The 22,661-nt window shown below is 35.2% G+C and overlaps 2 long non-coding RNA genes across 2 annotated transcripts; both read left to right on the forward strand.

The window, feature by feature from the left end:
- The first annotated feature begins 6,515 nt into the window (after positions 1-6,515).
- On the forward strand, positions 6,516-8,973 carry LOC131956482 (uncharacterized). The gene is made up of 3 exons (XR_009388969.1): positions 6,516-6,718; positions 7,990-8,158; positions 8,289-8,973. It is a non-coding gene; the product is annotated as an uncharacterized LOC131956482 (long non-coding RNA).
- Positions 8,974-16,190: 7,217 nt separating this feature from the next.
- LOC131956427 (uncharacterized) lies at positions 16,191-18,616 on the forward strand. The gene is made up of 3 exons (XR_009388965.1): positions 16,191-16,631; positions 17,376-17,491; positions 17,631-18,616. It is a non-coding gene; the product is annotated as an uncharacterized LOC131956427 (long non-coding RNA).
- The last annotated feature ends 4,045 nt before the right edge of the window (positions 18,617-22,661 follow it).

Genomic DNA, 22,661 nt, shown 5'->3' on the forward strand with positions numbered 1-22,661 from the left:
CATAACATCTCTGCTTAAATTATTGTGAATATATTTCTTCACTCCGATCTTTCAACCATTAAGTTATCCGTGATGCTTATAAAACATTTGTTATCTCTCATTTAGACCGAAAACTGGAGGTAAGCATTTAAAATGAACTAGAATACCCGTCATCCGTTGGATAACTGTGGGTTTCGGGGGTCATCCATCAAAAAACATCACGTCTGTCACTCAGAGGCATAGCGACCCTTCCCGGCGCCCGGGGACAAAGTTTTCGATTTGAACCCCCCCCCTCAAACTTTTGATGTGCACCCCCCCCCACTCAAACTTTCGATTTGAACCCCCCTCAACCTATCAATTTATTTTTCCAAACCATTTTGGCGCCCCAACATATGCCCCCCCCTTCCCCCTCCCCACCCCCCGCCTCCCCTTCCCCCCCCCCCACCCCCCGCCTCCCCTCCCCTCCCCACCCCCCGCCTCCCCTCCCCTCCCCTCCCCACCCCCCCGCCTCCCCTCCCCTACCGTTCCCCCCCCTCCTCGGTACGCTACTGCAGTGTCACTTATCGTCACAAAAAACAGACCACACATTCAAATATATGTTTTTTATCTTTTAAAAACACCGAAAACACCGATTTCGGACTATCCCTTCATAAACTGACGTCACAGGTGACCTACTCAACTCTACTTCACCTGCCCAGTGTCCTGCCAAGTCTCAGACAACATGTTTTTATCGTTTAAAAAACAATTCCAGCCGAGCATGTATCTGACCACACTATCCTTTCATATGCTTAGGACAAAGAAACAGATGAACTCTACTTCACCTGCCCTGTATCTTGCCAAGTTCAGATAGGCAACGTTATCATTCACATCTAAAAAAAAAAATTGAAAAAAAAAATTTCATTGACATATTGGTCTAGAACCCGTGCCTCCTGCGTGAGAGCTGACTACGCTACCATTTTAGCTATTTACTCGTGACGTCACAAGTGAATTTTTATACTATACTATGTATCTCCTTATGCAACTTGATTTACGGCGTATAGATTCTAGATCTAGATCTAAAAATAAGTCTAGTAGTACTAACTTTCAAATTAAATTTTATCTTAAATAAGCCAAACAAAGATTTATATAAAATAATTAAGGCCTGAAATAGATTCTAGATGTAGAATTTACATTAAGTCTAGATCTAGAATTTACATAGAAACCTAGTGACCTACATCTAGGCTAGATCTAGATCTAGATCTAGGCTAGATTCATAAATTTCCTTCGATAGCTGATCTTTAGATCTAGAGAAATTTATTGTAAAACTAAATGAAAAAGACAGTTGAACATTGATATAAGTGTTGGAACGTAATAAATACAGAAAACGGACGTATTGTTAAAGTTATGACCGACAGAAAATTAGATTTAGAACGCGTTAAACTTGTGAATGGGAACACAATTTTCTTCGATAGACGCCGCCATTTTATTGTACTAAAGAGTAAACAAAAACCTGTGACGTCACGGTCCCGCCGAGTCTAGTGGCTTTTCAAATATTTTTTAAAAAAATGGGTTAATCTGCATATGAATAAATCAATTAATTAATTAACGTCTTTAAATAAATTTGTGATCAACAGTCTGTCTGCATTAAAAAATTATTCTCTACCTGCATACCATTTTACAGCTTTCCAGATAGAGTCGAACATATCACAATTTTCGATCAGGCAAACAAATAAATATTCAAACATGTAAACAAACTTGACTTTTAGTAGTATATAGATTGCTTCATTCAAGTTCTGTCTATTTAAAATTCAAATATTTCTTTCTAAATTTAACAGAAAGATTTTTTAGTCGATAGCAAAGTTTAAAATTTATTATTTTTAAATGTTGTACGAGCAACCGAAATACATAAATAAGTTGAAAAAAGAAATGGGTTAAATATTCGTTCTTTTTTTTTTTAACGCAATACAAGGCATCAAGTTTCTATTGAAAATTATCGATCTGATTTTCTGTAAAACTTTTATTCTCCAGGCGATTGGGAGATGGGGGGGGGGGGGGGGGGCAAAAACCAGTAAAAGTATGTATTTTCTCTATAAATTCTATTTCGTTCGGGGGGGGGGGAGTTCTGGTATTTTATATTATTATGAGGTGTGTGTTTTAGTTGGGGTAGAGTAGGAAAAAATGTAAAAAATGTGTTTTATCTATACTATATGCACAATCCCTTGCTTCGTATCAGGCAGTAGAAAACGGAAGTACATTATCAATTATTTGATAGTCCGCAAAAGCGAAGGCAGAGGTCTATTGTTAAAACAATTGTTCGCGTGGTGACTATTCGAGGAATTCATGCACTGTCACTGTGCCATTTCATAGAAGCAGAAGACACAATGCTAAACAAAGGTTTACGTCACTTTTGTGGAGGGGGGGAGGGGGTGTGACATTACAATAGACGGGCATGATCGTCGTGGTAGGAATGTGACGACCGGTCTCACAATACACCGGATGTTTGTGTCACGGTGTAAGTGCAACAATTCGTCACATTTAAAAGATCCTAGTCTCGCTTGAGCAGGGTGAAGTTTTATTTCGCCCATGTTCACATTGTTGTGTTTTGTTCATATAAACGTAAAAAAAAAAATAATTTTATAGCAAAGTGGATATCAGTCCACACATTTGCAGATAGAAAGTTTTAAAATAGCCTTCACAAATTTAAACGTCTAAATATGTCTGGCATTGTCATACGTCTACCATTTTAAAGTCGGGTGGGTCAAACTCTGTGGTCTCAAAATGTGGGCCCGCAGACTCTGTGGTCTCAAAATGTGGGCTGGATGTGTTTTTCGCTGTATTTTTGTTTGTTACTATTTTAGGTAAATAAACGATATTTGAAACAAGAATTGGAAATAAGCTTGAGACAACTTGTTTTTTTTCGTCTCCATACGGTGACGTAATTTCAATTAAACAAACTAGCCCAAACTAGGACTTGCTCATGTCCGATGCTGTATATTAACATGTAGCAAGGGTGTGTGGTATCAAATCTACGGCGGTTTTGTGTAAAGCTCAGGCAGGCAAAGTTACTATTCGAATGGTAATACGACTATAGTCCCAGTGTTGTTGTGATATTAATTATTATTTTTTTAAGTTTTTTTTTTATATTTTAATTTTAAATATTTTAATATTTTTTAAAAGTGTAAATGTAAAAAGAACCCCGTGTTTTATAATTAATGTAAGCTACAGTGGTCGGGTCCCTAATACAAAACACGGTCAATGTAATTAGGAATTACAAAAAACCGCGCCAGAAAACTATTTTTATCCTGTGTAGCATAGCGGACCGTCCAGCGATGAGCCATTCATTATCAGCAAATGAGGGGTGGCGTCGTTCCACTAACGACGTGCTCTGAGATAACTGGACTGGGATATTAGTTATCAGAACATCCCCGCTGTCTGATTTATTGCTTTACAAGGTGGGGCGGGGGTTAAACCGTGACTACAGTCCCAGAAATTTTCTTCGGCGAATTATTTAAATAGTTTACCGACATCACATTAGCCTATATAGATCTGCATCGCTATCCCAGAACCAAATTGTTCGAACTCGAAAAATGTTCACAAGGCTTTAAAGTTTTGTTTTCCTTAACATTTTTACTTTAAACACTTTGTGAATAAATTGTTGGTAAGATGTATGGCCACAAATATTTTTACCATGGGGGAATTTCTAACATATTGGTTAATTAATCTCGTTTAAAAACAGCGAAAGAAGGCATTAGAATTGTCTTGTTCTAGGTGTATGTGTGTGTATATATATATATATATATATATATATATATATATATATATATATATATATATATATATATATATATATATATATATATATATATATATGCATTAGAATCTATCACTTTGTAAACAAAATGTAATCAAGTGTAATTTGCACAGTTCAGTGGCGATGCTAGGTCGGGTGTCACCCGGCGCGGCACCTAGAGGTGAACCTTAGTGTCCATCCCCTCCCCCACCCCCCTTGATAGGTCTAAACTTTGCACGGATAATAGTAACGATGTTTATCTATAGTCGGTTATTAATAAAGCTTGATGTAACATTGTTTTCTCTATAGTTAGTTTGCAAGTTTACGTCATTGTCGGGATTTGTTGCTCTTAAAAACAATTGATTAATCATTTTTTTTTTGCCTTGGTGTCACCCCACCCGCTAAATAGTGTCGTCCGGTGCGGTCCGCACCCCCCGCCCCGCCCTCACTACGCCTTTGGTACAGTTCGTGATCTCGAGATAGAAATGGCATCCTCTAATTAGTGCAGTTTTATCTCAACGCACAAAAATACCAAACCTAGAAAACACTCATACAATAGATATTCGGGGAAAGACGGTAGAACCCACATCTCCTTACCTCCCCCTCCCTTTCTCTCGCTCTCCCCCCCCCCCCCCCCCCACACACCCAACACCCCTTCCCACCCCCCCCCCCACCCCCCACCCCCATCTCTCGCTCCCACAGCGCTCCTAAAAATACTTCGACTTGCTAAAAAAAGAACTGTCCTGATGTCAGATATGTCTTCTCACCCTGTAAATTTGTGACACAATTTCCCGCCCACTGCAACAGTGTAGGTGGAGCGCATGCGCGGGCGGAAGTCAAAATCTGACGTCATGCTTTTTTTGATGGGCTCCACCTGTGTTGGAAGAAATTTTCTCATGGATTGGTTTTATAAGGTCAACTGGACATTGAATAGGACAGTTGGGGAGTCAAATAAGGTCAAATGGACATTGAACAGGACAGTTGGGCATTCAGTAGGATAGTTGGACAGTCTAATAAGGTCAAATGGACATTGAATAGGACAGTTGGGCATTCAGTAGGATAGTTGGACATTGATAAGAACACCGATTATTGATACAAATAAGTGGACTAGAACTACTGGACATTAAAAAGGACAATTGGGCAGTTTAATAAGGACAAACGGACATTAATAAGGACACCGGCAATTGTTAAGAGCAACTGTTTCGAACTCGAGACTTTTCGGTTTAGCAACCAATATTGTTTGCATTAAATCACGATATTCAATTTTTACATTTAAAAATTAAATCCCTAAAAACCAGTGCATGATTCCCCTATCATTATAATGTTAAATTATTGCAAGTTTGCCATTTACAAAAGCTAGATTACCTTTTTCATTTCGTTTTTACTACTGTAAATTGAAAAGTACATATCTAAGAAATGTAATTGTATGTGTTAAGTTAAAATTTAAAAAAAAAAAAAAAAAAAAAAAAATCTACGTAAATTGTTTTGGTATAATTAAATAGTTTGATATGATCAAACTTTTTCAACGACTTAAAAAAAAAACTGGGTGGGTGTGGCGATAGACGAGACAAGGTCAACATTACTTACCCGCCCATTCATACATCAGTGCTGGTATAAACATATTTCTTCCCATCATTATCAGAAGTCACAAGAATGCTATTTACCTCACAAGTTGCATTCATAACAAATCTGGAAAGCGAGTTGCGCAGCTTGCGCCGTGACCTTTGTTGCCATGGTAATCATGGCTGTACCTTGAACCTAAATTCCTTGTTTCCGGTTGACCATTGCTAATTAAGGCCGTGTCGCTTAAGGCTCTACCACAGCACACCTGATCTACGCATGTCGCCGTGCGCATCTTTGTTTTAACCTCAAGAGGATTTAGATTCCAAGCCTATTTTAATTTTTGGATCTCGTTTATTATCTTACAGAGGAGCAATGTGCTGAAATATAAGGTAAGTGTCTATAAATAATAAAGTACTTAATATTTAGAAAGAGATGCCTAAATGTTGATGAGAATAATAATTGGGTCTTGTAAAATTAACCTATATTTTAAAATTACGATTTCAATGGTCCGCAAGCCTAGGAAGACTGTCCGCGAGAGAGCCTTAATTTCGCGCCAAATTTTCTGTGATTCTTACATTATTAAAATATCGCATTACTTGATAACGGCTCTCCGATATCTATGATATATTACTATTAGTAATAGCGAGTTGCGCAGCTTGCGCCGTGACCTTTGTTGCCATGGTAATCATGGCTGTACCTTGAACCTAAATTCCTTGTTTCCGGTTGACCATTGCTAATTAAGGCCGTGTCGCTTAAGGCTCTACCACAGCACACCTGATCTACGCATGTCGCCGTGCGCATCTTTGTTTTAACCTCAAGAGGATTTAGATTCCAAGCCTATTTTAATTTTTGGATCTCGTTTATTATCTTACAGAGGAGCAATGTGCTGAAATATAAGGTAAGTGTCTATAAATAATAAAGTACTTAATATTTAGAAAGAGATGCCTAAATGTTGATGAGAATAATAATTGGGTCTTGTAAAATTAACCTATATTTTAAAATTACGATTTCAATGGTCCGCAAGCCTAGGAAGACTGTCCGCGAGAGAGCCTTAATTTCGCGCCAAATTTTCTGTGATTCTTACATTATTAAAATATCGCATTACTTGATAACGGCTCTCCGATATCTATGATATATTACTATTAGTAATAGCGAGTTGCGCAGCTTGCGCCGTGACCTTTGTTGCCATGGTAATCATGGCTGTACCTTGAACCTAAATTCCTTGTTTCCGGTTGACCATTGCTAATTAAGGCCGTGTCGCTTAAGGCTCTACCACAGCACACCTGATCTACGCATGTCGCCGTGCGCATCTGTGTTTTAACCTCAAGAGGATTTAGATTCCAAGCCTATTTTAATTTTTGGATCTCGTTTATTATCTTACAGAGGAGCAATGTGCTGAAATATAAGGTAAGTGTCTATAAATAATAAAGTACTTAATATTTAGAAAGAGATGCCTAAATGTTGATGAGAATAATAATTGGGTCTTGTAAAATTAACCTATATTTTAAAATTACGATTTCAATGGTCCGCAAGCCTAGGAAGACTGTCCGCGAGAGAGCCTTAATTTCGCGCCAAATTTTCTGTGATTCTTACATTATTAAAATATCGCATTACTTGATAACGGCTCTCCGATATCTATGATATATTACTATTACTAGGCCAAATATTAATAATTTAGATTAAGTAGCCTACATTTACTAAGTTATTACGGTTGATTACTTAGGACAATTAGGTCTAGACTCTACATTAATTTAATTTTTAGATTTTTACACAAGTAGACTTAAATTTTGATCTAGATTTCTAGATCTAGAACTAGATCTAGACTCAGTAAATAGGCCTAGATCTAGATCTAGATGATATTAAGAGATAGCCTAATAGATTTTGGATTTAGAAAAACAAATCCAGATTACTAGATCTAGCTCTATTGATCTATAGTAACTAAAACTAGATCTAGATCAGACTATATACTACTAGATAGATCTAGTAGAAAATAATCTACTGAATCTAGCTTTAGGCCTAGCTAGTTCTGGACTCTAGTTTAATTCTAGATCTAATTGAATCTAATAGGGCCAACACTGAGATTCTAGTAAGAAATAGGTGCTAGTTCATTTAGATATAGATTCTAGATCTAGAATCTAGATCTAGATAAGTTAAATTAATTAGGTATTGGCCTAAGTGTTTATCTAATTCTGCATTAAGTATTAACTAGTCCTGTCCTAGGCCTATACCATTACAGTAATTAGCCTATTTATTTTAATTCAGTACATTTAGATGAACACAATCATTTAATCATTATGTTTGATTAGGACTCTACATTAATTTTTTAGCTATATTTTTACACGTTTTCAGTTACAGTAATGTTTTTATTATTTTTTATTTTTGCCGAAACTATTCTATTTCATACAAGCACTAGTCTAGATCTAGATCTTGTAAAAATAGTCACATAGTGAAACATTGTTAAATGGTTAAGAATAGATTTAGATTAGTTCAGGTATAATTCTCCATCAAGTAGGCCTATAAATATATTTAAATTAATATAGGCCTATGTATTGTATATATCTATAACTAGTCCTATACAATAATATAATTTTATAAAGCCCTATGCCCTTAGATCTCTTTATTAAGGACAATTTTAGTACTTGATAATTTTATTAAATTTAATATTAATTTAATTCTAGACTTGTGTGCCTACAACTTGGTGTAAAGGGGATCGCTAATGCAATCATAAACTTGGTGGCTGAGATAAAGCGGCTGAGGAGAACAGAGGCTTGTGAGTGGAATAGGTTGGTGGAACTTGTGTACAGCCCTTTCTATGTTCAACAAATGTCTCAGGTGGAAGTACATTTAGTAAGTATGGAGACTGAATTTATTTCAAATTTTTATATTTATTTTATATACTTTGCAATATGTTGTGCTAGGTATATATTTTGTGAAATGGTCTCCTAAATTCTAATTCCATTTGCCCTTCTCTTTTCAGGTACAGTTTCCATAGAGATCCAGCTTTATTCAAGGCTCATCTTAAAGAGAATGATGTGGCTGCTGGGACATAACTTAAGTCTACATTCAACTGCTTGCAGATCTCAAGAAGCCTGGGGTTCTCGTGCAGCACCGCAAGCACTCAGGCTGATTGGGAAGTTAATTTCTGGTCCTTTGATAAAGATCATTTACAAGAATGCAATGTGGCAATCAAATGTAGATCTACTCTGTTTCTTAAAGTCATGGAAGCGTTGACAGTTGACTTCTACTGAGCCTTTCTTGGTGCGACAGCTGGAGAGGTATCTGACGGGAAATCTGATTGGTGTCCAGCTGACTCATAAGTGGAAGCTAGGTGATCAGGGTGTGTCGCAATACAGTGGAAGGACTATCAAAAGGGTGCCAGAAACAAAACAAAAGTCAGCTCTTTACACCATAAGCTACTGGGCAGAGGATGAGGATAATTCTGAGGATTTCAGTTATCTGGCAGAATCACTGGTTGTTGACTTTGTAGGAATCTTGTTTTTCTTTCTGAATAATAGCTTATCAGAATTTCAGAGTACTTCTTTCATTTTTAGTATACAAATGAACTTTATTTTTTAAACATTAGTGTTTTAGTAAATTGTTACTGAAAAAATGATTGCTCTGAATTGTAAATTTATTTTGAAAACTAATACTAACGTTTATAATTAAGTTTAGTTTTCATAGTGTAAAAAAAATTACATTTTAATTAATTACTTAACTAATTTTTCAGGGTAATTGACATCAGCTAGATAATCCTAGAATCAGTAGTTAATGTGCTTCAAAAATGTTGGTCCAAACTAATTTATCACACAAGTACTAACGCTTTTTAAAATATATATTTTTTCCTCAGATGTGCTAATTGTATCTAAAGATTAATTATAATTGATACTTTAGAAAATTGTTTTAACACTAAAGAGACTAAAGTGGTCCAAGAAATTTTTCGACACCTATTTTTTTTCCAGCATACATTCAATGAATGGTTAGATTTACTAGTAATTATACTTTAAACCAATATTTTAATGTTTATTCCTGGATAATTAATACTATACTACTTTTCTTCTTAAGAGGGATCGTAATGAGACGAGGCTGATTTCTTGTACTGTAGATTTGTTTCTTCACACTAATTATGATTATGTAACTGTTTTACAGTACTGTGAAGGTCGTAGATTATACAAGGGCTAAATTTAGGTTGTCACTATGTAGTTTATTTCTTTGCTCTGATAAACATATTTTTAAATTATTGCAAAAAAATCTGTTTTTTTTACTTTGCCATTCTCCTAAATGTTTCTATTTTATTAGACAAAATTAAAATTCATGTGGTAATCTGATTACTGTATTTTAATACTGTGTTTCTCACATTCTAATAATTTACATTGCATAGTTTAGTAGTAATAAACACTGGTACACACTTTGACAGCTGTTTTCTTTTATTTTGTTCTATAATTTTATTATGGCCTCCTGATATAGACACTGAATATCAAGTAAGTGGGGGGGGGGGGGGGGGGGGAGAAGGGGGGCTGAGAAAGTAACGTAAAGGCAACTTCCATTTATCATGTAGTGTGTGTATGTAGGTCTACTCTACTTCATCTACCCAAGTAATATCGTTCATTACAATTAGATTAAAGAACTTGTGCAGTAATATGTGCTTATGCATTTCTATTATATAATAATAGTAGTAACAGTATTAAATATTAATAAATCGATTTACAATAACTAGATCTAGTTTATTTTAAACCTAGATCTACATTATTTTTTTTACACGGAGTAATAAGTCAATAATAATATATGAATGGCATTAAATTACTCATTCAAATCACATCCAGTCCAGTATAACTTAGACTTTAAGCTTGATTGTAATTTTTTAGTTTTTAAAAAAATGCGAATCCCGGATGATGCAATAAAATTATAATTTTTTAATTTTTCGAAAAATGCGAATCCGTGATGATGCAATGAAAAAACCATCGGTGCCAACTTTTTTGCTTATGTAACATTGACTTGAATGACGAAGGTCTAAGCTGTTTTAGCCACGCCCACAAATTTTTAAAAGGCCATATCTTAGCTCCTAATTAAGCTAGAGACACAAAATTGGTATCAATGTGTAGGGAAAAAAATCCTGTTTTATTGTGATATAATTTTACTTGAAATTAGTGGAGTTTAAAAAATACGAGGTTTTATATTGGTCGTAAATAGAAAGGCTAAGAAATTACATTTGGTTGTAATGTTGGCTAAAAAATTAAATCTGGCAACTTTTCAAAAAGAATTCATTGACTTAAAGAATAATGCAAATTGTTTTACAAACAGAGGTTAGTGTTGTTTATTATTTTGTCGTATTGTGTTATGTATGATTGGGCAATGTAGCTCTACGTGAAGCATAGATATTACCTGTGTTCGACAAAGAACTCTTCCACAAAAGCAGGTTATGTTGCAAGTAGTATATCAATATCAGTTTTAGGGTTAGGGTCAGAAATTACGGTTAGGGGTTTAGTAGGACTCGAGTTAAAGGTTGTATTAGGAATAGGGTTGGTGTTGAAATCAGCAAGTCATGATTGTGTTTGGTTAACTACCAGTAACCAGACGCCTCTTTTTAAAAAGATTTCATTACTGCGGCACAAGCAGACACGAATTTAACACATATCCCCGCCCGTAATGTAATATAAAATTAGTTATTCTCATTAATGATACATTTCTGCTATCAATTATGTATGGTTAATTGAGTACCTAGACAACTGCTATACCGTGGCGTAGCGAGGTCGGGTGTCACCCGGTGCGGTCCGCACCCCCCCCCCCCTCGCTACGCCACTGTTGCTATACATTTTTATTTTATTTTAGACACACTTTAGGAGAGTTCTACAATGATGTGATTCCCAAAGTTTATTATAAAACACAATTGTGATATATTTAAATCGTATAGTGGCTTGGTATGTAAATTATTTTTATATAATAGGGGGTTGTGGTCTAATGAAATGTTATATAAATTTATAAGGGGTTGTGTTGTTGTTCAAAAATGTTAATCTTTTTTATGTTAATGATACAATAGCACGATCCCTAAGTGGAATATAAACATTGAAATAAGAACTAATTTTTTACAACTTTGCGTAGAATGTTAATGGGATGGAATAGAGAGAGCCATTGTCTTACACATGTTAGGAGATACGACCAAAGGCCTATGCTGCATGTACTTATCTCCCAGTGTGCGTAACGAGGCGGAGAGTTCAAACAAAGGTACGCAACCGGCTGGAGATAACTCTTGGGCCACAGGAAAGAGCAGATATCAAGGACCAGGACTAGGGCAGATTAGAAATACCTGCTGCGATACCTGGCCACTTGACATTTGGGATAGTAGATCAGCCTCCCCGCCCCTTACCAACGTACATTCTTGGAAGTTTATTGTAAGTCGAGTGTAGGTGTTCTCATTACGTTTATTGTAAGTCTGTATTAAGTTGAGTGTAGCATTTCTCATTACGTTTATTGTAAGTCTGTATTAAATCGAGTGTAGGTGTTCTCATTACATTTATTGTAAGTCTGTATTAAATCGAGTGTAGGTGTTCTCATTACGTTTATTGTAAGTCTGTATTAAGTTGAGTGTAGCATTTCTCATTACATTTATTGTAAGTCTGTATTAAATCGAGTGTAGGTGTTCTCATTACATTTATTGTAAGTCTGTATTAAATCGAGTGTAGGTGTTCTCATTACGTTTATTGTAAGTCTGTATTAAGTTGAGTGTAGCATTTCTCATTACATTTATTGTAAGTCTGTATTAAATCGAGTGTAGGTGTTCTCATTACTTTTATTGTAAGTCTGTATTACGTCGAGTGTAGCATTTCTTATGACGTTTATTGAAAATCTTTATTAAGTCGAGCATAGCATTTCTCATTACATGTATTGTAAGACTGTATTAATTCCAGTATTTCCCATGAGATTTTGAAGTTTTGCTTCATAATAAAACAATGCTGTTTTTAAATGACTGGAAAAATTAAAAGGCCAATCATTAACACATAAACAATATCTTAAATTATAGTTTTCACTCGGAATTTTAAGACGTTATAAATTACAGTAAGGAATTTTGGGTTTGCGTTCGATATCATTATTTAAATAAGTGGGATCTAATGTATCCCTATGTACCGAGAGACACAGAAAACACGGGTACAACATACAGGTAACAGCAGAATACAGGTAGCAACAGACACAGTATATAGGTAGCAGCAGCTACACTATGCAGGAAACTAAAGCTACAGCATGCGGGTACAATAGCCTCAAAATATAATAAACATAGCTACAACATAAAAGTAACAACAGCAATATCATGCAGGTAATAACACTCATGATAGCCACGGTTACACAACTGCAGGGTCGCTGGTTTAGTCATGAACTGCTGTCCACCATAACTCTCGTGTAGGATGTTCTTTAAAACGAATGTAGGCGCCATAGAATTCATGTGTGGGTACGAACGCTGCGTGTCACCCGACGCCAATGGCTCAGGAGAATATCCATCGTGCAGTTTGCCCTTTGAACGTGTTGATATCGTGGCCCTCAGTCGCATATTACCACCGGGCTGAGCCCCTCGGATATCTACAAATGTTGTATATCAGAGTCCTTTGTGTGGTGTATAAAATACAAAGGGAAACAATTCAATCAACATGCTGGTAAAAACCTAACCCTAACAACTGTGTTGCGAAGTGAGTTTCGGTACACAAGGGTCGACGCCGAACGTGACGAACGAGGTATAGATCAAATATAGATGAGACAAGATGGCTTGATCCATTTCTATAATTTTATTACATTAATCCATACAGCTACATCAACAGCAGACACAGAACGAAGACTTCCTAACACAACCTCACATTACGACGACAAGAACAAGACTAACTTCTAACTATCTTCCTAACAACCAAAAACATTCTCCCTTACGTCACATCTTTATTTCCTTTTTTACGCATACGTAATCTTCTATTAATACCACTACACACATACTCTCAAACCATCTACAACTTTACTAACTTCATTCAACTACACACATACTCTCAAACTCATTCAATACACTTAAGTCCATTCACAACATAACTCATTCAATACACATTAGTCCATTCACAACAAACTGGTCGAATATGTTACAAGTAGCCCAGGGCCCGGGCTCCAGTCAGAGGTGGGCTCCTCAGTCCGCTCGTGTTTGGGGTTACTAAGAAGATAGAGCTGACCATACAACCCCTACATATGTTGAGATAAGTATATTAACTCTACTTTTCTGTCTGGTCTAAAATGACACATAATTCAATACATACAATAAATGGTTCATATTATAAACCATTAGCAAGTATATTCTTTTTAACATTAAATTTACCTCGGCTAGAGAGATCACAAGAGTTGAGAAAAGAATTGTGAATGGCGGCGTTTTGATGTTAGTGTCTGTCTGTCTGTCTGTCTCTCTGTCTGTCTGTCTCTCTGTCTGTCTGTCTCTCTGTCTGTCTGTCTGTCTGTCTGTCTGTCTGTCTGTCTGTCTGTCTGTCTGTCACACAACTCCAATCAATCACAATTTTAAAGAAAAGTTATACACATTTCATTCAAAAATTTTGGCAGATAAAAATCACAGCAAGGAGATTTAGCCTCGCAACCTATATTTGCCCAGATGGTATTGACAACACCCGCCCGTACTAACTTAACGAATGGGTTTTAGGCCAACACAAAAATCTAGCTTGAACATGAGTACTGTTACATCGACCTACCGCCAACGAAGGAGTACTGCACATTAAATGTATCAATAAACAACTTCGACCTATACATCAATTCAAAACTCACTTAGACTGCAACACATACCCTGCTAAAAATGCCAACGTGAGCACGCACGTTCTTTTATACATAATTGCTTGATGCTCATCCAAATAGGTGAACGATGACTAGATGAGTAGGAGATGAGACGTTACGGGTAACAATAGTCACGACATATAGGTAACAATAGCCACAGCATACAGGTAACAAGAGACTAACGTACAGGTATAACAGCGAAACATGCAAGTCACAACAGGTGCAACATGCAGGTCACAAGAAGTGAAACATGCAGGTAACAACACCACAACATACAGACAACAACACCACAACATACAGGTAACAACAGCACAACATACAGGTAACAACAGCACAACATACAGGTCACAACAGAACAACATACAGGTCACAACAGCACAACATGCAGGTAACAACAGCACAACATACAGGTCACAACAGCACAACATGCAGGTAACAACAGCACAACATACAGGTAACAACAGCACAACATACAGGTCACAATAGGTACAACATGCAGGTCACAACAGCACAACATACAGGTAACAACAGCACAACATACAGGTCACAATAGGTACAACATACAGGTCACAACAAGTACATACATGTCACAACAGCACAACATACAGGTAAGAACAGCACAACATACAGGTAACAACAGGTACGTTTAGATAACAAAAGGTACAAACAGTAAAACTTCTATATTTAGCAAACACCAAAGTTAAACAGGTTTTAGTTGACTGTAACACAGTGAATTGGGGGTACAGTTTCTGGTCTGTTGAATCAACATTACACCGAGCTCTTACCCACAACATTACACTGGGCCCTACCCACAGCAATACACGTTTCGTATTTACACGTGTAATGTTAATGTTCTGTTACACGTGTGTATGTGGGTACCCGTGTATATGCGCGTGTGAATATATATATATATATGTATATATATACATATACATATAGTTGCCAGCTGTATAACCAGGTCAGAACTTTGGTAGGTCAAGGTCACGTATCGCCATTTAGTCATGCATGGTTGAGCAACGTTTTAGTAGGACTTACGTGTTGTAAAAAAGTCAGACGATGTATATGTATATATATATATATATATATATATATATATATATATATATATATATATATATATATATATATATATATATATATATATATATATATATATATATATAATATATATATACCTGTTGGTGTGAATGTGTATGCATGTATCTTAACATTGACAACAATATTATTGTACATTTCCGACTGATCAGTAAGTTTAAATTTGACTTGTAAACAGCTGTAAAATTCAAAATGCACTTGTATCAACATCGTCTGACTCTTTACAACACGCAAGTCCTAGAGACTAAAACATTGCTCAACCATGCATGACTAAATGGCGGTATGTGACCTTGAACTTGAACAACCAAAGTTCTGACCTGGTTTATACAGCTAGCAAATAGTAATCACAACATAGATATGCGGTAGGGAAAGGGGGATTACTGTGTAAATAAAGTAATGTTGTCGGATGATGTTTCACTATCTGCACTTCATCGGGTGACACCATTAAGGGGGGGGGGGGTGACACCAAGGCAAAAAATAGCAAAATATATAGAGAAAAATGATAATTCCACTTAATTAAGTGATTAATTCGAGTGTTAAATAGTCTTTCAAGAGGCGCAAATCGAAAGTTTGAAGGGAAGGGTCGCTACGCCTAGGGGGGGGGGGGGTGACATCATTAAGTGCCGCACCGGGTGACACCCGACCTCGCTACGCCACTGTGTACATGTACCGTCATTTTATTTTTGTAGCTGTATTCTGGAATCGCTTAAATTTATTTGTGGTGGGTGCTTATTAAAAGAGAGCGCAGACACGCTTGCCTGAGTCTAAATAACCGTTGGTGACCAACAATAGTTCAGCTCTTCCTTTCATCCATGATTCGTCTAATGTGGAGTATAGAAGTCGCCGTGAGCAGGATTTCTTTCGGACATTTTGCTCCGGAGGGGGGGGGGGGGGGCATTTGAAACTTCCAAGAGGAGAGAGACAATTATAAGAATGGTTAAAGTAGGTATTCTAAATGAGCCGAAAAATTTTAGCCGGTTTTAAAAATTTTTGGTCGCGTTGCGGCATCGCGCGGCGGTCCGACCCCATAACACATACGCAATTAGAAACCACTGATTTAGAAAGAAGAATGGTAGCTCTGTAAGATGGTATAACTTTACCAGCTGTATAATATAATTAAATGCTAAAAATGTTCAATTTAAAATTTTAAAATGATTTTTTTCAATGAAAAAATAATTTTACAGCCGCCAAAGTTGTATATTCCGAAAGGGCATCCAATTTGCCATAAAACTGTTACGATTTAATGAACACTCCGTGTATGGGGTCGGACCGCAGTAAATGAAACCAATGTATACAAATCGCGACGACCCGCATCTAAATTTCGCCGGCTTGAGTCAAGATTTTGTTGAATTCCGGAACACCCGACCTCGGTTCAGAGCAAGATTTTGTGTTTATTCGTTGATTACAGTGGATTTAAAAACACGTGCAGGTAAGTTGAATGCACATTATATTACTAGCTATATTCTATTTATTTATGATTAACTGCTGCTTTAATACATTTGAATATTAGTGTCCGCTTATCGGTAATTGCTCCACGCTTAAAAAAAATTTTTCCAAAAAATTATCTAGCCTTTTTTAAAAGTCAGTTGTAATTAATTTATGGTCACTGAAATAAAATAGGAATGCACAATTAAATCAAAAAGATGTTTAAAAGGATGATAGAATTTAATTTGTTTTAGTAAATTATGTTACTTAATAACATCGGCCGATTAAACTATCAATATTTTGTCGATATTTCAAGCCGATTGTCCGCCATGTTTTTTTTTTACTTTCTCGTAGTGTTGGGTTCAACTATTATATTACCGCAGCGGTTAACAGCATACTTTCAATTTATTGTAGCATTGTTTTTTTTTGTCTTTCCTAGTTTAATAGTTAACTATTCTATATATGTGCAGTAGTTACATTAAATTTTAGAATATTACGATCTTTTACATTTTTTATCTCTAGATTTATTGTAAAGACGACTTAAAACAAAATGTAGCCCCCCTTCCATAATAGTTTAGTCCAAAGTTGTTTCTAGATTTAGTCTAGATCTACTTAGATTAGTTAGATTCACTATTGCTTTCATGTTAATATTTAGATCTAGTAGTAGAACTATCTATAGTGCTTACATTTAATATCTAAAAAGCATTGAGCAGCCTTACTTTTAATATTATTATTATTCTATTTACAGAGCAAGATATTAGCATAAAAGAAAGGGGAAACTCATTGGCCTACCAAAAATTTTGTATTGTTGTGAAAGCAACAACAGGACTCCTGAATACTTTTGAAGGAAACCATATGTCAAATGTTAGTATTGTATGCACTTTGCTTATTATTTATAATGATGTAATGTTACATGATTGATATCTAAGTTGGTATAAAGATATACAGGCCTGCTATATAAGTCAGTATATTTGAAATGCTAATTAATTGTTTTTATTCACAGACATTTTCTATACTCTGGACCAATGGAAGGATCCCTTACTAGATTCCATAATTTGATCTGTAACCCTGAAGAAGACAAACTCAACCAGGATATTGACTATTAATTACAATGCTACCCAACCTCATAGAGAATTTTCCCAATCAGGATATTGACCTGTCTTTTTGAACCTGCTCTAAGATTTCTGATAATTGTATAAGTTAGGACCTAGACATTTCCAGAAGTTGACTTTGATCAATAACTATCTAGAAGAAATAAATATACTAGTAACAAGTAAATTTATGCTAAACAAGCCATGATTAGGAACCAGAGTAACAAAACTAGATGAACATCACAACTCTATTAGGGTAATTTAAAAAGAATTTCAGTTTAATTAGTTATCTTACTTCGTCAGTTTTTAAAATGCATGGAATTTCTTCTTATTATAGTATATAAGTAAAGTAGTAGTATAGTTATTTAGTTTTTTATAACAAAGTAATGCTGACATGTTTCCTACACAATTTATATTACTTTCTTAAAAGTAAGAACACTTTTTGCAAGATGTTAGGTATTGAAAATTCTTGATTTTGGGCGTTAAGGAAGGATGCCTTGTATTGTTTTGCAGAATGATTATTTTATGTCTCTGTGTTTATTATATATTAAGAACATCATGTGCTTTAAGTTGGTGTAAAATTTATTAAGATACCTTACTTAAATATTTTTTTATAATTTTTTGAAAAAGGATGAAATTTCTAATTTTTATAAACTGACCTTGCTGAATCTGGTCTCGCTAATTACTTTCTTTATTAATTCTTTACCTGCTTATTTTATATTAACATGGTTTGAATTTCCTTTCTTAGAACATTTATATTATTAATGTGGCTTAATTAGTTTATTTTATATGATTTTTTAAAAATGACTGTAAATTAACTTTTTGTCTCCCTTTTCGTACTTCGGTAAAATTGTGCTTTGGCTCATTTTTATGTGAATAAATTTTCTATTTATATCTGTCTGACTACCTTGAAAAAAATTGGGTTTGCTATTTGTATTACTGGCTGTGTGTGCAAGAAATTTGAGAGTTCTAACTTAGTTATTGTAGAAGTTAGTAGGGGTCTCAAATAGACCCTTTACTGTTCAAAAAGCGAACGCATTTTTTTAGTTTTAAAAAATTCATAACTTTTTAAAAAATGGACATACATCAATAAATTTGGTGTTTCTGTTCTGATGAAAACAGTCTCTATCAGGTGGAAGTGTTAAATTTTATTTAATTTCATTATAAAAATTTCATTTTGAATACCTAGTTAAAGTAGGATATAAATTTTAATTAAATTGCATATTTTACCATTCCACCCAATGGGGTGGTGGATGTGCTCAGCGGGGGGGGGGGGGGGGGGGGGGGGGGGAGGGGGGGCAGTGCCGTGAAGACGCCTGAAAGAAACACTGGTAGTGAGGATGTGAGATAGACCCAAAATACCATTATGAAAAGGTTTCTGAGCGTGGCAACCAAAAGACAAAACGTAATGACAAAACGTTGAAAGGATTCGCGTAGCTAATAATAATAATTATCACTCCTATTTGTAGGAAACAAATGGATTAACTCAATGATGGGTCATACAAAAGTCAGGTAACGGGGTTTTTTTTTTACCTGTTGTACAACATACGTAATGACCTCGAACAGTAACTAAGCAACGACAGAACTCACACAGCGGTCTAGTTGGTTCTCGTTAGACACCGCGATGTATCGCAGACTGCGAGAACTCATCTACAGGTTGCATACCAAAGCTTGTCGCAACCAGGGGAAGATAATGTGAAGTTATTTTATTCCAGGTAATGTATAGCAAGGATTACCTGGATCAAAGGTTTTTATTCCTTGCAATACATAACACTGATAGGCCAGTCTTCTTGTGTTGGAGTGGTTTGTCTATTTGTAAATCATAAAATAAAATTGCGCAATGCTGTTTTGTAGGATGCTAGCTAGTGTGAATTTACTGAAATCTAAGCAGTTACCACGCCTAGTGAAGGAACAGCCACGCCTAGTGAAGGAACAGCCTGTAGGCCACGCCTAGTGAAGGAACAGCCACGCCTAGTGAAGGAACAGCCTGTAGGCCACGCCTAGTGAAGGAACAGCCCGTAGGCCACGCCTAGTGAAGGCAGAGTTTCTTTCAGGCATGAAATAGAATTTATATAGAAAATATATAGCCTACTTCCCATCTAAAACAACTGTAGAGTAAAGTTGGATGATTATTTAAGTCAATAAATGTAATGATAAAGACCAACAAATACATGAGATATGTCAACAATAAATTTATTTTAAGGTCAAAAAGTATAGAGTTAGTTCATGTATTAAACATGCAGTTAGTTTGGTAAAGGTTGAATTGTTACAACTCATACAAAAGTTGTAGGCTGTGAAAAATTGAATAGTTACAACTCATACAAAAGTTGTAGGCTGTGAAATGTTGCATTGTTACAACTCATACAAAAGTTGTTGCATTGTTACAATTTGCAGACCAGAAAAATATAAAAGTGCTCCAAATTATGTCTCTACACTTCTCTTCATGAAAGTGCTACCATCTTAGTACAGTTTGCAGCAGTTTAAAAATGTTAAGAGGTTTTTTGTTATCCTCTGTAAATAACCTTTTAGCATTGCTACATCAACACAAAAAAGCTCTGTAAAAATTCAATGATTAGCTTTTAAAAGTTTACTGGATCAGTTCAGCAAGAAAATATATGAACCCCATTGTTCCCTGTGTATAAAAAAAATGTTTTCAGATAAAAATCTCCCTTGAAAGAACCAGAACAAGACTGAATGCACTTAACCTTCAACGTAAAAATCTCAAGTCCTACACTAACAAAACCACCTTGACCTAATGATAAGAAAGCATAAAAAATAATAAAGAACAAATATTGTCCCAAGTGAAACAAAGTAACAAAAGTCTAGCCATTGAGTCCCTTGTTATTTACATAGATAGATAACCCAAGCTTGGTCATTAGTATAAAATCTAGGGGAAAAAACCTACATCAAGATTACCACACTTAAAGTATTGTCCAAGTAGTAATGCCAATCAATGATGAGATGAAATATTTACTTTGGTTGATTGATTTTAAATATATAAATCAGAGATGTTGCAATACAGTCATACTTTTTATTTTAACAATAATTTTTAACACTCCTAAAGTTATACTAAATTTGGTTGCTTTAATGTACTTTGGTGAATCATTGTTCCATTGTTATTATTTGTCTAATTTTAATACACTGTTCCATACTACAGAAAATTTTTTTTTAAATTTTACTTCTGATAAAACTAAAAATTATAACTATAAACATAAGATGATCTAACCTTGTTTGGTGGGGGGGGGGGGGGGGGTTGCTAGATACATATAAATATATATTTAGCAAATAGCTTTTCAAATAACATTCAAAAGTATTAGGAACAAAACACTGACATGAATAGAAAAATTACAATAGAAAAATTAGCTCACATTTGATAAGTTCCATATTTTCCCCAAAATATTAGATTTGCCTATGACTACAAACATTATATTATCAAATGGCCTGTCCTAAGAACAAAAGTATAAAGCTAACAATGTTGCCTACAACTACAAACATTATGTTATCAAATGGCCTGTCCTAAGAACAAAAGTATAAAGCTAACAATGTTGCCTACAACTACAAACATTATGTTATCAAATGGCCTGTCCTAAGAACAAAAGTATAAAGCTAACAATGTTGCCTACAACTACAAACATTATGTTATCAAATGGCCTGTCCTAAGAACAAAAGTATAAAGCTAACAATGTTGCCTACTTTAAGAGAAACCAATAAGCTGGAGAACGTACACTCATGTTTACATATTAGGGGGACATACCAATCCAAAAGTTTTTTTCCCAAATTATTATATCCCATCATGGATATTCTAAAAATGTGCCCCTTTCATTTTATTTTTTGTCATTTTACACATTCAGGTTTTTAAAGATATATTTTGCAGTTCTACACCTACAAAATTTAAAGATATATTTTGCAGTTCTACACCTACAAAATAAACTAGCTCAAAGTTGGGTGAATTCAATGAATATAAAGTGTAATTTTGGTTACAGCTGCTGTTATGTTTTAAACACATTACTTTCAGCTACATCATTCACAACAAACAAACAAAACTATTTGGCTAGAGAAGCACATAGGCAAAATGTTAATGCTGAAAGTGGGAATGCTCTAATCATGTTATGGTATGCAGCTACAACCCTTGTGTTATTAGAGACTCACAGTATATATCAATGTGAGATCCTTGATGTATCAAGACCAACAATATAGAATGTGAGACCCACAACATATATCAATGTGAGACCCACAACATATATCAATGTGAGATCCACAACATATATCAATGTGAGACCCACAACATATATCAATGTGAGACCCACAATATTCATGTGAGATCCACAATATATATCAATGTGAGAGCCACAATGTATCAATGTGAGACCCACAATATTCATGTAAGATCCACAATATATATCAATGTGAGACCCACAATATTCATGTGAGATCCACAATATATATCAATGTGAGACCTACAACATATATCAATGTGAGACCCACAACATATATCAATGTGAGACCCACAACATATATCAATGTGAGACCCACAATATTCATGTGAGATCCACAATATATATCAATGTGAGACCCACAACATATATCAATGTGAGACCCACAATATTCATGTGAGACCCACAATATATATCAATGTGAGAGCCACAATGTATCAATGTGAGACCCACAATACATATATGTCAGACCTACAATGCACCCATGTGAGACTCACAATATATCAATGTGAGATCCAATATATATAATGTGAGACTCACAATATATCAATGTGAGATCCAATATATATAATGTGAGACTCACAATATATCAATGTGAGATCCAATATATATAATGTGAGACTCACAATATATCAATGTGAGATCCAATATATATAATGTGAGACTCACAATATATCAATGTGAGATCCACAATATATAATGTGAGACTCACAATATATATCAATGTGA

Source organism: Physella acuta, unplaced genomic scaffold, assembly GCF_028476545.2.
Source record: "Physella acuta isolate Inbredline_101_S28 unplaced genomic scaffold, ASM2847654v3 ptg000008l, whole genome shotgun sequence".
In the NCBI taxonomy this organism is placed as follows: domain Eukaryota; kingdom Metazoa; phylum Mollusca; class Gastropoda; family Physidae; genus Physella; species Physella acuta.